This window comes from Electrophorus electricus, chromosome 16, assembly GCF_041902795.1.
Source record: "Electrophorus electricus isolate QZ-2024a chromosome 16, ASM4190279v1, whole genome shotgun sequence".
Taxonomy (NCBI): domain Eukaryota; kingdom Metazoa; phylum Chordata; class Actinopteri; order Gymnotiformes; family Gymnotidae; genus Electrophorus; species Electrophorus electricus.
The window spans coordinates 3,662,514-3,677,376 of NC_137512.1; the positions used below are offsets into that span (position 1 = coordinate 3,662,514).

Consider the following 14,863-nt stretch of genomic DNA (forward strand, 5'->3'; position numbering starts at 1 on the left):
GTACCTAAAGAGGAAAGTAAACTGAGGTTGGCACTATACTTCAGACAAAGTGATCTGAGTATGGTAGGAGAAACCACAGTAGTAGGTATTAGTGTATGTGGCTGCAACCACTATGTACAAAGTATTATTCCCTCACCTGGTATAAAGTTCTCCTAGAGCTGTTTTTACTGTAATCATTTAGACACATACTTCTCATAAAATAATATTTTTGACCCCATCTTACATTATAACTGCCACTCTCAATTCATCAGCACTCTGAACTCAGCAATATTGAGTGAAACTCCCCAATGAGACAGCTGTAGAAGCCAATGTAATTTGTTGTAAATGTAACATCATCTAGATCTAAAAGTAATATTATGAGTAATGAGTAATATGTATCCATAGGTGCTTATGTGGGTCTGCTGATGAAAATGTCAAGGTAAATCTTAGTATTCAAACTGAGAGTAAACACAATTTGTCATCTGCTGCTGCAAAACATCCAACCCATTTCTCACCCATGGTTCTACTTCCTATTTGGATTCAGTGTGCATGAGTGACTACCACTGCATGCTGGTTGGGTGTCTGGGGGGAGCAGTCTTAAAGCACTCAACACCCTTTTAAGATTTAAAGGCAGTAATGTTTAGTACTTTACTAAACATGCATACTGTCACCATGCTTACAATAACAATGTCCAGTGTAAATGTAGTTCAGCTGCACAAGACACTGCATCAATGTACTCTCAGCAATACACAGTGTTGTGTAGCGGTGACCTTCCCTGGGAGAGTGTGTGACTCTGCAGTGGACAGAAACATATGTGATTCTGTGATGTTTGCGGCACAGAAGAAGCGAGAGGTGGGGTTGCAGCAAAGTGCTCTTTATTATCCATTGGTATCTAGCGATGATAACACTTAAACAGAACTCAAACAGTCGTTCTCTATGAGTGAGCACAGTTATCAAACGAGACTGCCGTCTTAGGGCCTCTAAGTGCAGCCCCGTCTCTTGGGATCGGTGGGTTTAAATAAGCAGATCATGGTTAATGAACAGGTGAGTTCAATTAGTACTCCGGCAATTGTGAGAGGGGCAGGTAAGGGGAGTGATCCCAAGCAGGAGTGGGCGTGTCCCTCCTGCTAGCCGGCCGACCAACTGCAACAGATTCAGCAGGTTCAGGAATTTCAGAGATGCAGACAGGACCAACAAAAGAGACCTTCCATAGACTCTCACAGTTCATAATCCTAACATAGACTTCCACAGCAATATTCCAGAATATAATTATTGCTGTTGTGTCTCTTATTCTAATATTAAATAAGACACAACAAACAATAAAACCTTTGTAAGTTACTCTGACTGCTGTTATACCCTTTTCAAAACTGTTCTATAAAATATTGAGTGTCTCGCTGCTATAACATTAATCTTGCTCCCTCAGGTGTGGTTTGACAGTAGCACAAAATGAGGGGCACAAGTTTGAGCAAATTTCAATTGGCTAAAAATCAATGGCCAAAAGTATCTGCACTCTAAAATCTGAGCTGTATAAAAAAGGGGAAAATGACATTATTATTATTATTATTATTATTATTATTATTATTATTATTATTATTATTAATATTATTAATAATAATAATAATAATAATAATAATAATTACAGCAATTTTGATTTTTAAACTCCAACATGTTTTAAAGAGATCAGGCACTGCAGTTAGCCAGTGAAAGTTGTGAGACAACAGGACAGAACAGGACCATGTGACTTTTGCCAGCCAATGAGATTTTGAGTCATAAGATCTGAAAGTTCATGAAGTTTGCTTAGTTTGTCAGTTGCTTCTTTTCACACTGTCTCCTCTGAGGCCGGATCGTTACTCTGAAATGATGGTACCTGTCTGGATACTTATATTTTTGAGCTACAAGACATGTATGATTGTAAATCTTTACTAGTGTTCATAATTACATATGTTACTGTAGTTTGTTGTTGGATTAATAAGCAATATACATTGGATTCAGTTTTTTTTTCCTTATTGGTCTGAATCTGTTTAATTTTATAGGTCCTGTTCAAACTACAGAGATTGTTAATCAAGCAGTCCTGAATGAAGCCCGAATAAGTATCACTCTTAACTGCACATTTAAAGCACCATCCAATAAGGATGATGACATAGCTTGCATTTGGTACAAGCAAACACTGAAGAAGGAGCCTCAGCAAGTAGGAACAGCGAAAATAAAGAAGGTGGGCTTGATTTCATCCCCATTCAACAACTCCAGATTCATACTGAAGTGGAGTAATGACACCACAAACTCTCTGACTATTCTAAATCTTACTGAAGAAGATGAAGGAACGTACTTCTGTGGAGTAGCAGAAAAATCGGAGGTTCACTTTTCCTCTGTTACATTTGTTGCTGTGACTGGTAATTACATGATTTCTTTTAAACTTTTTAATATTTAAATCTAGATTATAACTAAAGCACAAAAGACTTGTAATCTGAATGTCAAAGCCACAGTTAATTTATGACGTAGAATGTAGAAAAATATTTCGTTATACTGTACTATAAATACAGTATAAATTAAGTCTGTGGACTGCAAAGTGCTATAAGATAAAGGTTTTATAAAAGAACCTGCTAATTCTACAGTAGTACACTTGTTGTTCCAGCATGTGAGTGAAACCAAAATGAACTAAGAGCTGACACTGTTTTATTGACCAGGACACCGAGAGTTAAACCAAACAAAGACTGATAATAGAAGAAGAGGGTTGGATACCCCCAAAACAGACAATTCAAGCAAGTATATTTGTCATTTTGCTATAAATAAAACTTTTATCAATAATATATACCCTTCAATGTTCTATATGATGGGCACACATATTTTATAAAGGAATTGCCTTATCCAGAAAAATCTAGTTTAACCATGTAAAGGACACTAAGAGTGTAGAGTGTTGTTTATAAACTTTGTTATATATGTGTAATATTTAGCAGAATATTAAGAGTTATACACAGTGTATCAAAGTTCAGCATTAGAGTCAGATCCCTAAACAACAGTTAACTTGATCGTTGTACATGTGCTGTTCTGAGGGTCGCTCACTTACATCCTGATCCCAATTCCCCTCCCTAGTCTCACAACCTATGGTAGATTCTTTTGTCTGTAGATTTTCCTTTAAAATTTAATCTACTTTTGTACAACACTGTCTTCATTATGCATGTCTGTTACATGCTGTAGCTATTCACTACCACCATGGTGTGCTGGTCATTAGCATGGGTCTGGCACTGGCTGTGTCTGTAGTCTGGAATCTCACTGTTTGCTCCAGCAGCTGGACAAGGAAGAGTTGCAAATGTGAGTTAATTCAGTTCAACAAAACTATCAGTGATATATTATCACTTGGTTGAATATCTGACGTGTTCCCTTTTTCATGAATTTCAAGGCAAAACATTTCAGTCAGACAACATCAAAGAGGGAGCGAGACCACAAGGCCAGGTATGTTACTATATGCTTGTTAAACTGTACCTGGATTAGTTTTAATTGAACCAGATTCACCCAGTTGAGTTGCACTTTTTTCTTTGTTACCTACGGGGCTGCAACACAACTTCCCTTGTCTGTGTGAAAAGGATCCCGGTAATAAAGAGTTCTGTTATGCTGCATTACAGGTCTATGAGGACAAGATGCAGAAAACAGGGCATCAAGAAAATCAGTACACCCATGTGAGATTCTGGCCTGTTTGAGTACAGGCCATTTTAGTGTTCAGTTCAGTACATAAAATAAAATATACTATACTATGTGGAAGTGTAGTCCAAAGTGTGTGTATAATATTACTTTTATTTATCTTGCCAATACAGTGTGTTTCTCCAGAGTTAATTTTCCCCCTGTGCTGTAGGACCATAGGACCAGTTTATTGTACACCACACATGCTGGCATGGTTATAAAATTAAATATGTCAAAAAAGAAGTTTTATTCATTTTTCATAAGCTTATTCTTGATGATACACTGGTATGTTTTGCACAAAATCTTTTACAAGCAATTTAAAACCAACTAAAATTCCAAAATAAAACATGGAAAGTCACAAATAAAAATACATTTCATGAAAAATGTCATGTATCATAAAAAATCAAACGTATAATACTATAGTAACAAATAAAGGCTTGTTCAGTTTCTCAGTTTACACTGACAAGTTATAAATCAAAAGCAATTCCTGTAATTCATCCTTCAAAATAAGTCCCTGGCCCTTTTTTCTGAGAAAAAAACAAACAAAAAAAAAAAAACCACTATCTGTGTGTACATAACTCAGTTCACCAACAAACACAGACAAATGTAAATACAACATCTTGTGTTTACACGTGCATTTATATGTAGATAATCCCTATCTCTATTGTCATGCATGCCCAACTGTATTTTGGTGGTACAACTCAAGTGCTTTGCTATTCTGGTGGGCTGCAAGTCAACTGGATGTGTGATACTGACAACAGGAATTGTAGTGTTAGGCTTTTTTAAACCCAAAACAATTACAAAACCAAAAACACACTTAGACCAACAAATGGATATATATGTCTAAAAATCTTGAAGTAAAAGTTAATTTGATCAAATTTGTTTGCATTTTATTTGGAGTAATCTCTTTTTTCTATAAAGACAGCAAAGCTGGGAGTGTGTACATCACTGTGAGATTTGGTTCCTCTAAAGACCCTGCCTTTAATAAATTGTCACTGCCAAGAATCACAGAATCATCAATCACACCACTAACTCTTTCATATATGAGGTATCAAGGCATATGTAACTTTTTCTAGTAGCACTGAGACTAAAATGTTATATTGTGATTTACGGGATGCGCACTATTCACAACCTCTGGGGAAATAAGAAGAAACTATTAAAGAAAAACAATGCTGAACTACATCATAAATATGTGTATATTAATCATTAAATGTGAGCACCACTTCTAAATGTCATTGGGGCCTGATTTCCTGTTGGTTATTCTTGCTACTCTATAGGAAATAGAAGTGCAGATAATGATCTCTCTGTGAAACAGGGTGGTGGAGGGGTGCTGGTTGGACTATATTTGACCAGAAAGGCTCAACTCAAACCGTTGAGTTCCATCACCTTTTTCAGCCTCAAATAGTGCTGCCTGAAAACTTAAATAAACCTTCCAAACATATAATAAGTATAATAATACATCACTTTTATTTGCCAGTATGTGTTTTAGCCACTGGATTATTTAGTCTGTCACTTTTGAAAACTGCTCCATGTATCACACAGGAACACAAGGTTCATTAATATTAATTACATTCATTACACAGTGGAAAACTATTCAAAACAATAAAAACAGAAAGAAGTTATAAAGATAGAAAATACCAAAGTGTACACTTGTCTGTGTAATGTAGATATTACATTAAAGGGCACTCATACTCTCCTCCTGCCAAATGTGTTTTTAACCTTTGAGTGTAACATGCTAAAACAACTTAGATCTTGTATCATTGATTCTTTTTTTAAACTTTTGCTTCAGGTTATAACTGGTAATTGTTTGATCAAGTTACAATTATATTTTTATTCCTTTATAAAATATGTACAGATTTTACAGTTTAAAAATGTTTCAGATTATTCTGTTTCATGAAGTGTCTTGGGAGTTGTTTTTTGATCACTAACTCAGGAAGTCATCATGAACAGAGGGCACGATAGTAGAATATCTGGTTGTACAATCAAGGCCAAATAATATAGACAAGACCTCAAAAGGTGCCCCAGCCAATGAGAATGTATCTCTAGATTAGTAAAGATTGATGCATTCATCAATTTCTCAGATCTGACACTGAATTATAATGGCCAGGGCATCCAGAGTTAAACCAAACAGAGCGTGACAGTGCAGGAATTGGGTTAAATGTTAAAAATAAATGTTTCATATTATTACTGTTTTTAAAACAAATATTTTTGAATTATTAATTTTTCACCCTCCCAACAATCAGATTGCAATTTCTTATGATGTGATGGTCTTAAAGAGTCTGAGTGTTTGCTTGTGTGTGTGTGTGTGTGTGTGTGTGTGTGTGTGTGTGTGTGTGTGTGTGTGTGTGTGTGTGTCATAACACCTGATCCCATAGCAAACTACACCACCCAGGAACCCATTCTTCTGTCTGACAACAACTCTACCAATCAGAGACTCTTGATCAGAATCACCGGAGTATTGAACTCACCTGTACCTCGATACTTTCAGTGTATATAAGAATGTTTAGGACTACCACTCACTGCGTAGTATTGCCAATAGTCTCTAGAAGCATACCGAGTGTTTTTTTGGGTTGGCTTTTTGTGTATTGTACCTTTTCTTAGTATTCTTCGTTGTTCTATTTTGCCTGCCCCTTTTGGATTGTCTGTCTGCTTATATGGTGATTGATCTTCTGGTTTCTGGCTCAGACTGTTAAACTCTCTGTGATTTGGATTATCCCTTTATCTTCTCCTTTTGTCATCACACAGGATTATTGCACAACCCCTGAACAACAATTCAACCAACCTGCTGTTTTATATCCACAGGCGTCTGATTTTGTCCCACCTGTCACAGTGTGTTTGCGTGTGTGTGTGTGTGTGTGTGTGTGTGTGTGTGTGTGTGTGCGTGCGCGTGCACATTCATATTATTCAGTAATTTATAAAATAACAGAACATATGCTGAAATAATATTTACATATACAAAGGCCCTTAACCTTTAATCTGATCTAAAACTTGAACATGTTATTTTCATATTACAAACAAGGGTTGGGGTTACATGTCCATATTCAATACAGTGTTATTCTTCTTTTTTAATAAACCCTAATTATTCATCTTAGGTTGAATCACTTTTTTACTATGCAAAATGTTTGGGTAGTTATAGATTTACAAACTGCAATATCTGTGAAGCACATAGTTAGTAACAGGTAATTGATAATTGGTAGAGGAACTAAAGTAAGATGGAGTAAAACAACCACAATAAATCAAATTTTGTAATATGAACCAGTATGATGAGAAAAGAAAACATACAGTATTAAATAGAATGCAATAAAAAAAAGTTTACTGCAAATTTAATATTGGTGATCTATAATAATAATAATACATATAATAATCATAATTTATTATTATATGTTAATATTTATATCTGATATTTAATATCAGATGCTAACCAACAAAAACAACAGGCAAAATATAATCTTGTAGTATGAAGAGAAGATATAAAGGTCAGAAAATCAACAGTCATAACTAAGTAAACACAATGGGTAGAGATCAAAACATTGTGGATATTCTTTATCAGACACCCAGTTTTCTAGTTCTCAAATGTGACACTTTATTGTTGAAGCTGGAATGAACCAGCAGAAACACAACATACCATAAAACAGATGAACAGTGAATAAAGATTTAGAGATTATAGAGTTATAGAGTTACTATAGATTATAGAGTTATAGATCATAGAGTTACCTCTTTAACAACACTGAATGTGCCAGAAAAGAGATAATGTATCCAGACTTCATTTAGAATTATAGAAGGGAAGACAGCTAATAATCTAGATGATAGTCAGTAAGAGCTGAACGTTTCACTTCAGAGTACATGCTGTCTTCAGGCTGTCCTCTCTTCACCTACCCTCTTTTGGTTTTCCTCTCATTGAAATGAATGGCAGCATAATTTAGCTCTTTGGCATCATATCGCTGTGGAAATGAACAACGTTTAGTGAACATTACTGTCATTCTGATCCTTATTTAGAATATGACTACTAGTCTCAAACACAGAGACAGTGAGTTGTCTTTTCCTCCTCATCTACAACAGTGCAGTGTTGTATGTCTCATACATCTCCACCACAATAGCTTCATGCATGTGTGTCAATGCTTGTGGCATAGCAGGCCACCAATGCGGTGCAGGCTGCACCTGGATGACCTGTCCCCAAGGAAGTGTACGCCCACGTGATAAGCGCATGCACATCGAGGCGATTGTCGGGACGCCGTGGATGGGGGTTGGCCTCCTTGATTTTTCGGTCCAACTCCCATTCCAGGGACGCCAAAAAGCAGGTGGGTGGGAGAATCGGCTCTGATCTCATGGACCTTGCTTCTGCTGTGTATTGTCGCGAGAGCGCGTCCGCTCGGGTGTTCTACTCTCCTGGTCTGTAGGTGACCTTGAACCGAAACTTGGAGAAGAAGATTGACCACCTGTCTTGTCTGGCGTTTAGTCTCTTGGTGGCCCGGAGGTATTCCAGGTTCTTGTAGTCGGTGTATACTGTGAATGGGTGTCTTGCTCCCTCAAGCCAGTGTCTCCACTCCTCAAAGGCTAGCTTCATCGCAAGGTGCTCACGGTCCCCAACCCTGTAGTTCCTTTCTGCTGAGCTCTGCTTTCGAGAGAAGCAAGCGATGGGCCACAGGTAGCCTCTGCCTCCCCTATGTTGCGAAAGCACCGCGCCCACTCCTATGTCAGAGGCTCCACCTATAGCACGAAAGGTCTCTCAGGGTCTGGTTGTTGCAAGTTGGGAGCAGTCATTCTTGAGCTCCTCGAAGGCCTTGTTGACCTCCTGAGTCCATTTGATCTTTCTCACAGGTCCCCAGAGCTGATCTGTGAGAGGCCTTGCCAGTGAACTGAAGGATCTAATGAACCTCCTGTAGAAGTTGGTGAAGCCCAGAAAGCGTTGCAGTGCCTTGCGTGTAAGCGGCCTTGGCCACGCCTTAACTGCCTCCACCTTGCCCGGTTGCATACCCACACACCCTTGTCAAATGGTGTACCCTAGGAAGTCAACCTCCTTGTGATGGAACTCACACTTCTCTGCCTTACAATATAGGTGGTTCTTTAATAGGGTCTGTAGCACGGCCTGTACGTTGCACGTGTGTTGGTTCCGGGAGGGGGAGTAGATCAGAATGTCGTCGATGTATGCGACGACGGATCTTCCTAAAAACTCCCTTAGAACCTCATTAATGTAGGCCTGGAAAACCGACTGGGCCATTGTCAGACCGTATGGCAGAACTAAATACTTATAGTGGCCCGTGGAGGTGCTGAAGGCTGTTTTCCATTCATCTCCCTCCTTGATCCGGATTAGGTTCTATGCGCTTCATAAATCTAGTTTTGTGAAATACCGGGCCCCTCTCAGTTGTTCTACTGCAGCTGGCACCAGGGGGAGTGGATACGGGTACTGCACCAGCAGCTTATTGAGTCCTTGGTAGTCCACACAAGGTCTCAGGCCCCGTCCCTTTTCTTCATGAAGAAGACTCCTGCTGACACTGGAGAGGTCGATGGTCGGACATACCCATGTTGCTGCGCCTCTTTGATGTATTGTTCCATGGCCCGCTCTTCCTCCTGAGAGAAGGGGTAGATCCTGCACCGAGGGGGCACCGCTCCCTCCTTGAGTGTTATGGAGTAGTCCAAGTCCCGATGCACAGGAAGCCGCGTGGCTTTGCTGGGGCTAAAAACCTGCTCCAGGTCCTGGTACTCTGAAAGAATAGGCACCAGTTTGTCAGCATCCGGGATTTCTAAAGAAGCCTGGAGGGGTGTAGCCTTGTTGGGGAAGCACCTCCAATGGCAGGATGGTGCCCACTGAAGGATCTGGTTCTTTGCCCACAGCATCTGTGGATTGTGTGCACGCAGCCACGGCAAGCCTAGGGTGAGGGAGTGGAAAAGACCGCGCAGCAGGAAGAAACTGATGCATTCCGTATGCCCTTCCCGGGTGACAAGAAGAACCCGGGGAGTCACATGGGAGATGTATCCTGGGCCCACCGGACCCCCATCTAGAGCCTGTATGCTCAGCGAGGAGGGCAGAGGAATGGCCTTGATGCCCAGCTTCCGTGCAAAGCCCCAATCCATGACATTCCCTGCAGCTCCCGAATCTACTAGGGCATAAGCTGACAGTACACAGCCTTTGTACGAGACCCTAACCGGTATTTTAAAATGGGGACGAGAGGGGGAACTACTCACCCTGCCGGCGCCTCCTCTTCCCTGCTGTACTCCGGCTACGTCCAGCTGCATGGGCTCCTCAGGCGTGTCGGTTGGCCGGGCGGACCTGGCCCCGTTCCATTGTGTAGCCTCCTGTTGCACACACGGGAACGCGGTCGAACGTTATGGCGAGGTGAACAACTTAATTTAGGGTGTTCCCCTCCTGTTTACAGGCTAGCTCCACCTGTAGATCAGGCCGCAGCCTGTTCACGAACACGTCGATCTGCGTGGGTACATTCCAGCATGTTCCCGCCACTAAGATCCGGAATTCCATGGCATAGTCGGCCGCGGATCTCAATCCCTGCCTCAAGTACAACAGTGATTGCCTGCAAAGCCTTCCCTGATGGGGATGGTGAAATAGCGCAGATATAAGTAAACTAAGGTTGGTACTATAGTAGGATGACCTTATAGAATAACGCTATTCCTGCACTGTCAGGCTCTGTTTGGTTTAACTATGCATGTCCTGATCAATAAAATACAGTGTGATGTCTTACAAATTGATGAATGCACCAAACTGCATTACTAAGGAGAAATTCTCATTGGCTTGAGGAAGTCTTGAGGTCTTATTATTTTTTATTTGGCTAATTGTGAAACGTTCCTTTATTGTCCCCTGTGTTCCATGATGACTTTCTGCATTAATAATTTAAAAGGACTCCTAAGACCCATAAGGAAAGAAAATAATCTTTTGTAAACATCAAAATCATCTGTTTAATCATCTGTTTACTCAAGAGATATATTCTCATTGGCTGGATGAAGTCTTCAGGTCTTGTTTATCTTATTTGGCCTTTATTGTAAAATTAGAATTTCCCCATTAGTTCCCCGTGTTTCATGATGCTGTACTGCCTTAATGATCAAAAAATGTCTTCTGAGATGCTTAAGAAAAGAAAAATAGAAAAGGAAAGAAAATAATCTGCAACCTTTTTAAACATGAAAATGGAAAAAGTGCATATTTTACAGATGAATGAAATGATAATTGTAACTGGAGCAATTATAGAAGCAGTGTCACAATTGGTCCCTCCTAGCTTCCCTGTTCCATGTTTTACATGTCTTGTGTTGTGGTTCAATTCCCAAGTTTCGTTTTCTCCACTCCTTATTTGATTTTCCATACCTGTTCCTACTTTCTAGTCTTTGTTCATTTCATCTATTTAAACCCTGCCTTGTTCCATGTGTCTTTGCTTTTCACTGACTGTTTGAAAGTCTGTATCTGTAGGCCCATAAGTTTGTACTCCGTGTACCCTAGTCTAACTAGCCTTTGTGTTTCCTAGCCTCTATTATAGCCTGCTTCCCCTGTTTGCCTTCATGTGTTTTTATTTGTTTAATCATGTGTCCTCGTACTCTCTGTATTGGCTCAATAACCCTGGACCAATATAATGACCACCTCGTTGCCGCTCACCGTTTCAAAAGTAAACAAAAACAAAATCTCTAAGGTGTGTTAGCCTGCTGAATTCAAAATTAAAAATACATTTGTCAGGAAGAGAGTATGAGTGTCCTCATAATGTAATATCTAGGTTACACAGACAAGAAGATTTGGGAGAATGAATACAGGATGTGTTTTTAAATTTCACTTTGGCACTTTTTCTTCTTTTATAACTTGGATGTTTCTGTGTTTATTGTTGTATATATCTTTCCCCTGTATAATGTATGCCAGTAATATTAATGAACCTTGTGTTCCTGTATGATACACTAAACAGTTTTCAAACATGGCAGACTAAATAATCCAGTGCCAAAAACACATATTGGCAAATAAAAGTGATTTGTTATCATACTGATAATATGTTTAGCAGATGAATTTAACTTTCAGGCAGCATTATGTGAGGCTGAATAAGTTGATAGAACTCTGTGGTTTGAGTTGAGCATCTCTGGTCAAATATAATCCAACCAGCACCCCTCCACCACCCTGTTTCAGGTGAGAGATCATTATCTGCACTTCTATTTCCTATAGAGTAGCAATAACAACCAACAGGAAATTGTATTTGTGCTTTATCTCAAAGAGGGCAAACCTTTAAGTGAAGTGTGACTATATCAGACACAAGTCTCAGGTCATCTAAGGTCAAGTGTCACGGTGCCTCCCCTCCTGCAGTCTCCGTCTAACAGCCTTTATACTTTTGTTGCTTCTGTTGCATTTGCTGTATGTTTAGGTTTTGTGCCACAACTCACACAGGTGGCAAGTGTTGAGTCTTATTCACCTGTGTGTTGGTATGTTGGTACATTGTGGTTGATGCACACACTAGCACATCGTCAGCTTCAATGTTTCTCAATGTTTTTAATAATATCTTTGTGATAAGGCAGCTTAGAAATATGTTGATAGTATGAATAAAGTGCCTATGAGAGGTTAGATAAAGAGATGCTAATCATATACACTTTGAATTTGGATGCACTGATGTGTATAACCCTTGGTATTTGTAAACATAACAAAAATACCGAACACTCTTTATCTTTGAGTCCTTCACATGGTTATCTAGATTTTTGTGACTTCTGATGGTCATATAGAATTTTGAAAGCTGATAATTATTTTATTCTGTGATAATCATTTAATTTAAAGCAAAATGACCTAAAGATACTTGCTTAAATGGGTGTTTTTGGGGGTATCCAACCCTCTTCTTCTATTATCAGTCTTTGTTTGATTTAACTCTCGATGTCCTGGTTAATAAAACAGTGGCAGCTTTTAGTTCATTTTGGTTCCCCTCACATGCTGGAACAACAAGTGTACTAGTGCAGAATTAGCAGGTCATTTTATAAAATCTTTTTCATATATCACTTTGCAGTCCACCGACTTTATTTATTATGTATTTATAGTACAGTATAAAGAAATATTTTTCTACATTCTACACCATAAAATAAATGTGTCTTTGACATTCAGATTACAAGTGTTTTGTGCTTTAGTTATACTCTAGACTTAAATATTAAGAAGTTTTAAAGAAATTATGTAATTACCAGTCACAGCAACAAATGTAAAAGAGGAAAAGTGAACCTCTGATTTTTTTTGCCACTCCACGGAAGTACATTCCTTTACCTCCTTGAGTAAGATTTTGAATAGTCAAAAGTTTTGTGCTATTAATCCACGTCATTGTAAATCTGGAGTTTTTGAATGAAGAAGAAAATATGGCCTGTTGATTTGTTTTCATTATTCCTACTTGCTGAGCCTCCTGATTCAATCTTTGCTTGTACCAAATGCTCCAATAGTTATCACTGGATGTAGTTTTCAATGTGCAGAGTGATGTTTTTTCCAGGTACATTTATGATTGCTTGGTTAGCAGCATTTGTAGTTTGAACAGGACCTATAAAATGAAAACAAGTCAGATCAATAATGAAAACAAAATGTGGACAAAAGCATATCCAAAGCAAATAATGTATATTGATTATTGATTATCCAACATCATAAAGTACAGTAACAGATGTAATTATAAACATTGGTAAATTTGGAACCATACATGTCTTGTAGCTCAATAATATAAGTATCCAGACTGGTATCATCATTGCAGAGTCATGCTCCGATATCAGAGGAGACGGTTTGAAAAGAAGCAACTGACAAACTAAATAAACTTCATGAGCTTTCAGGTCTCATGACTCAAAATCTCATTGGCTGGCAAAAGTCACATGGTCCTGTTCTGTCCTGTTGTCTCACAACTTTCACTGGCTAACTGCAGTGCCTGATCTCTTTAAAACATGTTGGAGTTTAAAAATCAAAATTGCTGTAATTATTATTATTATTATTATTATTATTATTATTATTATTATTATCATTATTAATAATAATAATAATAATAATAATAATAATAATAATAATAATAATAATAATAACTGTTCTGTCCTGTTGTCTTACAACCTTGTTTGGCCACCTGCAGTGTCTGATCTCTTTAAAATAAGTTGAGCCCAACATCCATGTAAGTTAAAGTAACAGAGCACAACATTAAGGAAGGGGATGATATGACAATCTTGTTTAAAGTATTTAAATTTCCTCTAATTTTTATTTTTTTTTGTATTATTATTCAATTATATATTTTTTACAGCTAAGATTGTAAAAATAAATGAGTGCAGATACTTTTGGGAATTTACTATCCAATAGAAGACTAACTTAAAAAATGTGCCCTTCCTTATGTGCTACTGTCCTTTCAAACCACACCTGATGGAACATGACTGGATAATGGTGTACCCCAGAGGTGCTCTATATTTTATGGAACAATATTGAAAAGTGTATGACCACAGTCAGAGTAGCTAAAAAAGGATCTAATTAGTTTTATATAGTGTTTTAGTGTGTCTCATATTTAACTGTAAAGACACAACACAGCAATATTTATTTTCTGGGATTATGAAGTGCAGAAGGAATGCTGTTGGTCAATTTTGTTGGTCCTGTTTGTAACAACTCACCACCACATCTTTGTTTATGAAATTTGGTTTTAGGATTTGTAAACTAAATGTATGTGTGGAGGAATTATTGGAAGTAGCTGAATTGATTAGTCACTGGTTGTGGGTGAGGATAGTACAGGCTAGATGGGGAAATGCATAATGCAAATTGAACTAGCACCACTGAACATGCATTAAATGTACTAGTGAGGCTGGACATGACCTTAGTCACTGTGGAGACCAGCATGGAAATGCTGTGTTGGGGAATACTTGGGAGTGTAGTTCATAACATCCATATGGAACTGTCAGCACTGAGTAAACATTAACAGTGTCAGTGGGCCTGGGTATGACTTTAGTCTCTTGGGAGACCAGTGATGGATTTTATAGGTGATTGGCTGCATGGTGGCAGTACAGTGGCTAAAGGTATGTAGAATAACATTCTGTTTGCTGGAGGTTTAGAGTGTAAAGCCCACATGGAACTGATGGCACTGGTCACGAGTTTACGGTGTCAGTGGGGCTGGGTGTGGCTGAAGAAAATAACTTACATGTGTTGTGGAATTATAACCAGGAACAGCATGAAGGTGGTCAATGAAAAATATGAAGTTATATCTCGAGGGACATAGGAAGGCTTGCTAGGAAGTAATTGACAAAAGCACACTATTAT

General features: G+C 38.5%; 2 long non-coding RNA genes across 2 annotated transcripts; both read left to right on the forward strand.

The window, feature by feature from the left end:
* Window positions 1–1,810: 1,810 nt before the first annotated feature.
* On the forward strand, window positions 1,811–2,738 carry LOC145651777 (uncharacterized). The gene is made up of 3 exons (XR_014117743.1): window positions 1,811–1,882; window positions 2,013–2,369; window positions 2,664–2,738. It is a non-coding gene; the product is annotated as an uncharacterized LOC145651777 (long non-coding RNA).
* Window positions 2,739–3,117: 379 nt separating this feature from the next.
* LOC145651649 (uncharacterized) lies at window positions 3,118–3,857 on the forward strand. The gene is made up of 3 exons (XR_014117441.1): window positions 3,118–3,288; window positions 3,377–3,429; window positions 3,600–3,857. It is a non-coding gene; the product is annotated as an uncharacterized LOC145651649 (long non-coding RNA).
* Window positions 3,858–14,863: the final 11,006 nt, after the last annotated feature.